Below are 10,785 nucleotides of genomic sequence, written 5' to 3'. Positions count from 1 at the left end.
ACTGGGTTCTCCTTGGCCGCAGGTGTCGCTGTCACTGCCGGAAAGTGTGAGAACGCAGTTTAGCTGGATGTATTGAATGCCACTGTTTTCTCTGAACCAGCCCAGTGGGGGTGTTCTCCTGCTGTGCATGCTGGGAGGTGGTATTTAAGGTACCGACATCACGTGCTCAGGGTTCCAGTTCCGGAGATATTTGTCTGTCTGTTCAGTTCTGGTGGTCCTCCTGACCCAGCCCCATGGCCCTCCTGGCCTGGGGTGCGGAACCATGCATTTCAAGTCTTGGGGCTGGCCCGAGGCAACGCAACTGCAGGGACAGGCCCGAGTGAATTTCAGGGCCTAATGATCCAAGGGTGGTCCGGTGCCATCTCATCTGAAGGGAGAGGCCCAGCAACTGAAGAACCCCAGGGGAGGACTCTTCAGGAGAAGGCCGTGTGCAAGGCTGGTTCTCTGAAGGAGCCTGGAGGCTTAGTTGAAGGACGCAACCTGGATCAACACTCATACGGTATCGCCGGATCGGCTGAGCGATACTGGTAACATATGATAGCTCTTTAAATTTGTCTACGTCCCTCAGTGTACCGCTCAAGTCTGTGGCAGGGATTTTGTCAAATATCCTACGCTCAAGGCTGTGGCAGAGACTTTTATAGATATCCTACGCTCAAGTCTGTGGCAGAGACTTTTACAGATATCCTACGCTCAAGTCTGTGGCAGAGACTTTGTCAAATATCCTACGCTCAAGTCTGTGGCAGAGACTTTATCTAACACCCTACCGGCTGCTAGGCCTAGTGAGACGAGGTCTATCTGGGGGTTGTAAAATCCAGTTGTGAAACGGTTGTTATTCTCTGGATTTTTCTATAAGAGACTTTCCATTTTTTGCAGTTTAAAGTACCTGAACTTACTCCTAACCCTCTACCCTAAACTGAGAGACTCTGTTTCTGTTTCAAATAAACAACCCAAAAGAAGATTCAGTGTCAGTTTCCACATTTCTTTGGGCCGTCTACCACAGGAATCCCTAGATGGAGAAGCAAACCAGAAGATAACGGTAAGCCCAATAAAACCAGCAGCTTCTTTGGGGGTTAGTGCTACACACAGTTTACACCTCAGTCCCAGTGAGTTTCCCACCGGGAAAGAAAGCAGCTTCTGCTTCTGAGGTGTGTTCTCAGTGCCCACTGTCTTCCACCCACAACCGGCTGCTATTGAAGGGAGGAGAGAGCAGAATCTTCCCTCCAGTAGCTATCAGACTCCTGACCCTCTGACAGGGGTGAGGGGTCCAATGTAATGTCAAAATTAGTGTATATGGTGCAGGGGTCAGGAATACATAATGCACAGAGTGCTGTGGTCAGCGCTAGGATTAGGAATTCATAACGCGATGTGTGTAATGCAAAGAATTCAAGGGTCAGGAGTACATAAAGTACAGGAGGGGTCAGGAGTACAAAATTAAAAGACTGCAGGAGTCTGGGGTGTGTAATGCACAGTTTAGGGGTCAGGAAAGTGCAAAATTCCTCCTATGAGCAATACTCTCCCCCACTATACTCTTACAGCAAAAATACAGACTCCAAAAACAATGCAGCACTAAACTGAGCACTCACCTGTCTCAGCACAAATCCCCCTCCCTTCTAGCATGAATCTTCTCCACCCCAACCCCCCTCCCAGCATTAATTACACCCCCATCTTTTTTAGTACAAATACTCTTCCCCACCACATTCCCGCCTGGTCTCGAATTCCCAACCCCTAATACATACTCCCAGCACAAGCCCTGCCCCCCCCCCTCAATCAACCCTCTGAGCATAAATCCTCTTCTACCCCAAAGAAGAAAACCCTTCCCAGAACAAATATAAATCCCCCCGCCCAGCCTAAATCCACTTCCCCTTCTTGTATAAATACTCTACCTCCAATCCTCCTTCTAGTACAAATTTACCCAGCACAACTCCTATACCCACACCTTCGCAAATCACCCTTCTAGCATAAATCTGCCCCTCCATTCCCCTCTTCTCTAGTACAAATACTTTTCTCCCCCAAATCATCACTGCAGCAAAAAATACTTCCCTCAATCTCTCCTAACACAATAATTCTTCTTATCTTCCCCCACCTGAATTCCACCTCCTAGCACAAATATCCCCCAATCCCCCATCAAAGCATACAGTATATCCTCCTCCCTCCCCAATTCCCTACTTCTAGCAAAAATCCCCCCTCCCAGCACTTATTTGATCCTGGGCTCTTCCTTGTGTTCTGTCATAAGCAGGGCCGTTTTTAAGGCAGGGCAAAAGGGGAAGCTGCCTGGGCCCTGTCATTGTTGTGGGGCCCAAAGCAGCTGCCTCATACTTGCCAACTATCCTGGATTAAATTCCCTTGTCCCTTGAGGTTTTAGTCCTGTGCTGTGTCCTGATATCTCAGTGTGAAGTGCTGCTACTAATGCTGCCCAGCTCTGCCCTATTGTTGTGTACAGATTACTCACCTGCAGACCCTGTGTTTACATGTAAATATCTGGCATTGATATGTAAATAGTGGCAGCATTCATATGTAAATAGCGGAAGCCAGCAGCATTGATATGTATATCATGTCCCCATGAGGTCATATTCACAGTAATCTCTAGCAACCAATCAACAAGCAGAAATCATGTGCTGTAATCTCTAGCAGCTAATGAGTGAGCCGTAATGTGTGCTGTAACCTTGTAACCAGTCAGTGAGCGGTAATGATACATGTAACCTCTGGCAACCCATCGCAATAGCTGCCTGATCTGATTCAGTAAACTGATTTTGAGTCTAGCTGTTATTTATCGTATGTCTCAGAGCAGGTGTAGAGCAAAACTGCAGAAAAGAAAAGTTTTGCCCAGGGTCCAATCAATATGAAAGACGGCCTTGGTCATAAGACATTACAGAGCCAAGGAGGAGCCTAGAAGAAGCTTTCTTCACTGTAATGTTAACTTTTGTTAAAACATGAAGCCAGTGGGGAGAGATGCTGCCTGCTGCAGTGTCGCCAGCATTTCGCTTTACTGAGAACCCAGGGATACCCTGCAAGAGATGCGGGCAAGTGCCCTGGGTGCCTGGAGCTAGAGATCGCCAACACTGCAGCACACACTGGTGCCCCCCCCCCCCCCTCCATGTATCTCTTCTGCCCCCTCTTGTCCTGGCCCTGATTGTAAGTATCTCTCTCAATGCTAAATGGCTTGTCTCAACTCTCTAACTGATACATCTATAGAACAGCTTGTTCTGTTGAAAAACAACAGACTTACTGGCTGGATCACCAGGTGAAAATAAAAGAGAGCCTAAAAAGGGAACGAATGCTGCCACCACATCTAAGAATCAGTAAGCCGCAATGTAAAAACGTGTTCGCTTTTGGGATTAATACAGCTTTAATTAGTGCTATTTGTTAATCCGCTCCAAGTTAAATAAATCTGTCACGAGACACACATGCTGACCTCTTTCTGAAAATGCCAGTCTTCTGGTTGCTACATTAACTCTCTGCCTTTATTGTCACTAACCTCGATCAAGTATTTATATCAGAACAGTCAGAATAAAGCCAGAGGCCCTAACCTGCTTCTTCTGGATCAGTGACCCTGAGAAATCTCTCTAGCATTGAAGTAGCTGATAGTTGCATCACCATTGACAGCGCTTCAGTGAACAATCCAACCTAGTTCCACAACGTTATGGAGAGGGATACTGTATATAGCTTATTTTAACTTGCACAACAACAAAGGCTTTTGATAGATTTTTAGGACAATACATTAGAAAATGAAAAGGTACCAATACAAAATTATAACTGAATATTTAAAAGATTTACAAAGGACACTTTGCAGCTTAGCTTGAAGTACTGCAATGTACTAAATATCCAATTACAGTAAAACCTTTGATTATGAGCATAATGCGTTCCAGAACCATGCTTGTAATCCAAAGCACTTGTATATCAAAGGAAATTACCTCATAAGAAATAATGGAAACTCAAATGATTCGTTCCACAATCATTTATTCATAGGGCCTTCAGTTTATAGTCCATATAAAAAGATTATAGCAATGTGATAGGTTGTGTAACCATAAAATGTCCATCCACAAATGGAAGCCTCCACAAGGGAATTAGAAGCAAATCCATCAGGAGCTCCAGAGTATAAAAAAGAAGAGATGCGCTTCTAAGTCTAATATTTGTACATTTAACGAAGGTACAACATTTAGCAACTCACATGGTTGATGATTAAAAGATGCACATATAAGTATGCAGGCATCCGGGGTAAAGTTGTCCACATAGACCATAGGTCTTCAAACTACGGCCCTCCAGTTGTTCAGGAACTACAATTCCCACCATGCCTAGTCATGTCTGCGAATGTCAGAGTTTTACAATGCCTCATGTGATGTGTAGTTTTGCAACAGCTAGAGGGCTGTAGTTTGAGGATCCATGACATAGACCATCCTCCACACCGCCGGCTCTCACCGCTGTCAGTCTGCATTCAGGATCCGGAACACTACCTTGCAGTAGAGCGATCTGAATGTGGGGCTTGAAGTGCTCATGGAGCGCAGAGTGGAAGAGATGTCGTCGATGGCGGTACGAGGTATGTTCTATGTGGACAGCTTTACCTCGGATGCCTGCATACTTAGATGTGCCTCTTTTAATCATCAACCAGGTGAGTTTGCTAAATGTTGTACCTTCATCAAATGTAACCATATCTTAGAGGCACCTCTCTTCTCTTTTACACTCAGTTGTGACATGACGCTACTCTTATATCAAGACATTGCTTGTATATCACAATTTATTAAAAAATGTTGCTTGTCTTGCAAAATACTCTCAAACCAAGGTTTTACTGTATACCACACATAACAAACTGTTATGCTGTATACATTCTTCATTGAGCATTTTCCATGTCTGCGATAAATAACAGAGATAAACTGTAGATGATCCTAACAAGTGATACACACTGAAAGCAGAACCCCAGACACAGACATCTTTATAAGTTATTAAAGAGGGATTTCACTGTAAAAAAAATTATTAAAAGCTAGCATCTACAAATACTGCAGCTGCTGACTTTTAATAAGTAGACACTTACCTGTCCCAGGATCCAGCGATTTCGGCAGCCGAGGCGACCGATCGCTCGGCTCTCGGCTGCTGCCGCCGCCATTCTCGGTGAGGGAATCGGGAAGTGAAGCGCTGCGGCTTCACTTCCCGATTCCCTACAGCGCATGCGCGAGTCGCGCAGCACAATAGGAATGGTCTGCGCTGTCTCTGGGACCCGTGTGTGCCCCAGCAGACAGCGCGCCGGGACAGGAAGAGGCATAGACTCCCGTGGGAGTCAATGCCAGGAAGTGGGGGCAAACACCTGTCTTAGACAAGTATCTGCACCCCCCTCCCCCCTGAAAGGTGCCAACTGTGACACCGGAGGAGGGGGGAGGGTTCTGATGAGCGGAAGTTCCACTTTAGGGTGGAACCCCGCTTTAAGTGTAAAAACATACCTCAGGGCTGATCAGCTCTGTTTACACTGCAATTTCTCAGTTTGTATAGTATATGTGAGATATTACTGCCAGTGCTGTACTGCTGGCGCTGCAGCTCTCATACAAGGAAGTGTGTATGTCCTTTATTCCTCTCTCCTCTCCCCTTGTCCATTCGTAGAATGCCTTGTATGCTATGAATGGTTCCGAGAAGAGAAGGCGTTATGTGAATGGTCAAGGGGAGAGGAAGGGAGAACACGACTGCGCCCCTATGTGCGCCAGTGCCTGAAGTATAGTGCTACAATGAATTTATGGATTACAGCATACGGTAAATAGAAGCTATCAGCCCCATTAACACAACTCCCCGTAGATCATTTATTTTAATCATTTAGAAAGCCGACTATTCTAATATATATATACTGTATGTCAATGAATGAATTTCACTGTTGTTTTACATGCCTGTTTTCAGTCCAATTCTCCTCACATTTTTTCCTTTTCGATTCAAACAGCGAAAGGCGGATTTACATTGCAGCAAGTGAAAACCACTTCAGGACTTCAGGCATGAGTGAGCGTAATGTGTGACAAGTGAGAGGGAAGAAAGAGGCCTTGGGACAGGCAGAGGCACAGAGAGATACAATCTGTATAGATGGTCGCTGAGGTGTAAGGCTCAAGATGGAAGAGAGAATCCGGGGCCTGGAAGCTGGAATGTCACAAGCTGCTATTGCTATGGTGAAGAATGCATAAAACAATCCTTGGCTCAGAGGGGATAGTGCAGCCTGTGAGAACAAAAAAGGAAAGTGTTCCAAAGGTCACATCAGGCAAGGTGTTCAAGTACTTTAGAGCAATTCAACTGGGCCATGTAGAGAAAAAATGTTCACACTGATCAGGGCGACCTAGTCAGTCTTGTAAATGTAGCAGTAAAAAATAAGTAAACAACATAAGATATCCCCAATACATTAGCTTTGAGCACCATGAGCTTTGGCTGGTACTTTTTGGTGCAGAGCTCTTGCCAACAAAACTTATGTCTGACTCTATGCACTAATCTGTACTCTAACCCTTAGACCCCTTTCACACGGGCCGCCCCGACGTCAGCGGTAAAGCGGCGCTATTTTTAGCGGTGCTTTACTGTAGTTTTAGTGGCACTATTCGCCCGCTAGCGGGGTGGTTTTAACCCCCCGCTAATGCCAGAAAAGGTGTTAAATCTCCCCACAAAATGCCGCCGGAGCGGCTTTTTGGCAGTAGTATCACAGCGCTGCCCCATTGATTTAAATATAGGCAGCATAGGCCTGCTTAAAGTTACCTGTAATGACAGAACCTACCAAAAATCCTCACTCTAGCACCTACCTGTGGTAGAGGGTGATACATAAGCCTAATGCTAACCCTACCTGTAACAGTTATGCCCCGTACACATGATCAGATTTTCTGATCATGTGTACACAAGTCCGTTGCACAAAAGTCCACGCATGCTCAAAATCAATGCTCACCAAACACAGCATTAGCAGAAGGAGCCCAAAGGGTTGCACATGACTATTGAACAGCCTTTTTATCAGCTCACCGTACATCTTGTACGTCACTACGTTCATAATTGTTGGTCAACATTTGTGTGACCGTTTGTATGCAAGACAAGTTTGAGCCAACAACCTTCGAACAAAAATCCACGGTTTTGTTGCCAGAAAGTCCAATCGTGTGTACGAGGCATAACTGTTACACCAAACCCCTCTGAACCACAAACCCCTCCCCAAACCCAATCTTTCCTGTAACCCCAACCATAACACCAACCTTTCCTGTCTCCCTAACATCAACTCTCCCTGTTGTCCAATGTCCAGCCCTAACAGCAATGTTTCTTTTTACCCTAACACCAACCTTTCCTGTAACCCCAACCTTAGCACCATCCTTTCCTGTAACCCCAACCTTGACACCAGCCTTTCCTGTAACCACAGTCTTAACACCAACCTTTTCTGTAACCCCAACCATAATACCAACCTTTCCTGTCACCCTAACACCAACCTTTCCTGTAACCCCAACCTTAGCACCATCCCTTCCTGTAACCCCAACCTTAACACCAACCTTTCCTGTAACCACAACCTTTCCTGTAACAACAACAGACAGGGATGGATAGTGAGCTCACTCCCCCTTGGCAGTCAGCACCTCTCAACCAGATGTATCTGCAGCTGCTGGGCTTCAAATTTCCCACCCCACTTTCCATTTCTGAAGCACAGTGCCGGGGTTTGGAGTGTGGGTCGACACAGAGGTGTGTCCGGGTTTTAAGGCAGACAGGTGGCAACCCTACTGGCTATAGATGTCTCGTTTTTTTGCAATCAGCCAGAGGGCTAATTGAAAAAATTGGACAGATTCCAATTCCAAGTGAGGTAGAAAGAGGAATCCTCCTGTTGTGCCATTATATTCTGAAAGCAGAATACAGTGATCAGCAGCTGCCAATTGATTGTAGCCAGCTGTTTGAGAAAAAAATGTCCAACTGTCCCATTCAATCAATTGCTAGAATGGGCATAGATGGATCAAAATTCTGCTGGTCCCTGCTGAACCAGCCACATGTCGCTCCATTTCTGGGCAATTTAAAGAGTTCCGCTTGCCCCTTTAAAAATACACATACTATAGCTACTGACTTTTAACATTAGGACACTTTCCTGTCCTGGAGTGCAGCCATGTCAAGTGCTGCCGCTGCCATTGCTGGTAAGGGAATCCGGCAGTGTAGCCTTTCGGCTTCATGGCCAGGTCCCTACTGCGCATTCACGAAGTGCGCTGTGCTCTCTCACTGGCCTGGCAGAAGTGGGGGAAGGAGGGGGCCCGAGCTTGTGACATACTTTGCCGCGGCCTGGTCTCCTGAAAGTCGGGACAGGGTACCTGTAAAAAACAGGTACCCATTCACCCCTCCCCCCCCCCCCGAAAGGCACCAGAGGGTGGGGGGGAGGAATTGGATAAGTGTAAGTTCCACTTTTGGGTAGAACTCCACTTTAAGATGCTAGCTTAGAGATGACAAAATTATGCAAATCCTGGTGCCTATGCAGCTCTTTGCTGGGTTCTCAAAAGGATGGTACAGGTCTGCTCCCTGTACAGCCTCTCATTTTTCTATGAAGTAATAGTGTACAGGTCAGAGTTATCAGTAGAAGAGAGGAGACTGAGGACATGCATTTTCTTACCTGCAGCAAACTAATGGCATCCACTCAACCTATGCATGACCCCTGGACTGGAACTCAAGGACAGCATTTTAATGATATTTTTTTTATTATTACACTGCTACTGTATGATGTCATTAGTCTGGCTGCTGGAGCTGAGCTGCTGGTCCTGGGGCCAGGGGACTGGCTGCTGGGGCCAAGGGTCTGGCTGCTGGTCCTAGGGTTTGGCTGCAATGGGGCCAAGGGTCTGGCTGTTGGTTTTAGGGTCTGGCAGCAATGAGGCCAAGGGTCTGGCTGCAATGGGGCCAAGGGTCTGGCTTCTGATCCTGGGGTCTGGCTGCTGAGGCCGGTGAGCCAGCCCAGTCAAAGAATTGCCCAGAAGGATTTGGGATTGGTGGAGGCAGAGAGAAGACTGAGCGCCATGATCTGCAGGCTGTAGCAATTAAAAGATAAGAAAAAACTTTCCCCAGGCTCTTTCTCCACTTTCAAGTGCCCGCTGCGCAGTAATCACCTGTGCGACAAGTACATGACGGTCCCGGTCTGTCCGACGGATTGATATAGAAGAGACCAGGACTGTCATGTACTTGTCGCAGAGGTAATTACTGCGAGGCGGCACCCAGAAGTGGGGAAACAGTCCGCTTGACTGGGGAAAGTTTTTTTCTTTCTTTTTAATTGCTAAAGCCTGCAGACCACAGCGCTCAGTCTTCTCTCTGCCTCCGCCCACCCCCCTTCCTTCCCTGCTGACCTAAAAAAAAGTACCCATACAGCAGCCAAAACAGGCTGGGGACAGCAGTATGGGCTGCCCCCCCCCCTCCGCACCCGTTTAGGATCGTTCTTGCATCCGCCTGTCACTCAGCCACAGACAGAAGACAGAGCAGCCCAATCGGCTGTACTCCATTCAGTCGCTAGGGCTGCTCTGTCTTCTGTCTGTGGCTGAGTGACAGGCCCAGCCAGGAGATCACCCGGCGCTCACGGGTGTCCAGGAGCCCACAGCCAAATGTGGGAGACTCCCGCGACTCGTGGGAGACATGGGATATCTGGACATCACCCCTGCCTGGGCATCACAGAATTTTAGCTGTGTTTTGCCCAGTTGCCACCACCTGGCTCAACAAAACTCGACTGAAACATCGAAGAAGATGGGTGGAAAATTGTCCACCAAACAGTGACTGCATACAGTCAGAAGCGGTCACTGTTTGCTTATGCAAGCAGCTGCGGGTGCTTGATCGCCTGAATACAATAGCCAGCACTGCAGCATTAATGGAGAAATCTATCCACGGGCTGAACAAGAGAAATCTAGTCGCCTATGGCTAGCTTAAGTCCAGTTGTGGGCTGACAAAACTGAATTTTGGTGAACTGAGAATTATCAGCCCTGCCCAGGTGTGTAGCACTTGTAGATTTATCTTTATGGGCTGAACAGAGAAAACCACTCAATTCCTCCATCTTCTCTAAACAGGATGAAGGAATCTGCACTGCCAGGTGTTGTATTTACATAAAGTGTAGCGCTAAAACTATCAATTTAGTGACCTAACTAAGTTAGTGTCAAAAAAAACGTGCAAAAAATAAAAAATATATAATATGCACAGTTCGTGATGATGTGGCTACTGTAATGAAACACTAAACCCACATATACTGCACTTATACGTGCCCAAACATATTGACATAAAACCAAAAACATAGGATAGAAATAAAAATAAAAAATGTGCAAAAACTCCTTTTCTGTGCAAAAAAAGTCCCAAGTGTTGAACCAAATGCTTTGGCAGTCACATCTAGAGTACCTAGTTAGGGATGGATGCATTGACCTATGTTTGCACTTAACCTGTCATGCTGCAGAACTTTCAATAAAGTTTATTAACTGTTTCCTGAGTCTGGTCTACTTTGGCTCAGTAAACATATATGGGTTATGAAGCAGGTCAGTCACAAGGGGTTAACTCAACAAGGCAAAAAAGAGTAAAACCGTTGCTAAGGGTATCCAACCGCGAGTGTGAGAGACAAAGCAACCAGCTGTCAGCTGTGGTACCTGGTAAGGTAACAGGTCCTTCAGTAGCAAGAGGGTCGATGTTCTGGCTCCCTCCCTAGTGGTAGGTATTGCATAGTAACCGGATCCGAACCCACATTATGTAGATCTATGGCCTGGTCACAAAGTATGTGAAGTGGAAGAGTAAATAAATGCATGTATGAGGTACGCGTTATGTGCACAGCAGGACCTCATTCTGTTACTGGGAGTGAGGTAGCAGAGGTACGCTGAA

The 10,785-nt window shown here is 46.5% G+C and overlaps 1 long non-coding RNA gene across 1 annotated transcript; it reads left to right on the top strand.

Moving 5' to 3' along the window:
- Nucleotides 1-4,436: 4,436 nt before the first annotated feature.
- On the top strand, nucleotides 4,437-10,396 carry LOC143987341 (uncharacterized). Its single transcript, XR_013276631.1, has 2 exons — nucleotides 4,437-4,606; nucleotides 5,915-10,396. It is a non-coding gene; the product is annotated as an uncharacterized LOC143987341 (long non-coding RNA).
- Nucleotides 10,397-10,785: the final 389 nt, after the last annotated feature.

The sequence above is a fragment of the Lithobates pipiens genome, unplaced genomic scaffold (assembly GCF_037356315.1).
Source record: "Lithobates pipiens isolate NorthernLeopardFrog02 unplaced genomic scaffold, aLitPip1_a1.2 Scaffold_18, whole genome shotgun sequence".
NCBI lineage: Eukaryota > Metazoa > Chordata > Amphibia > Anura > Ranidae > Lithobates > Lithobates pipiens.
This window is presented reverse-complemented; position numbering and strand designations above follow the sequence as displayed.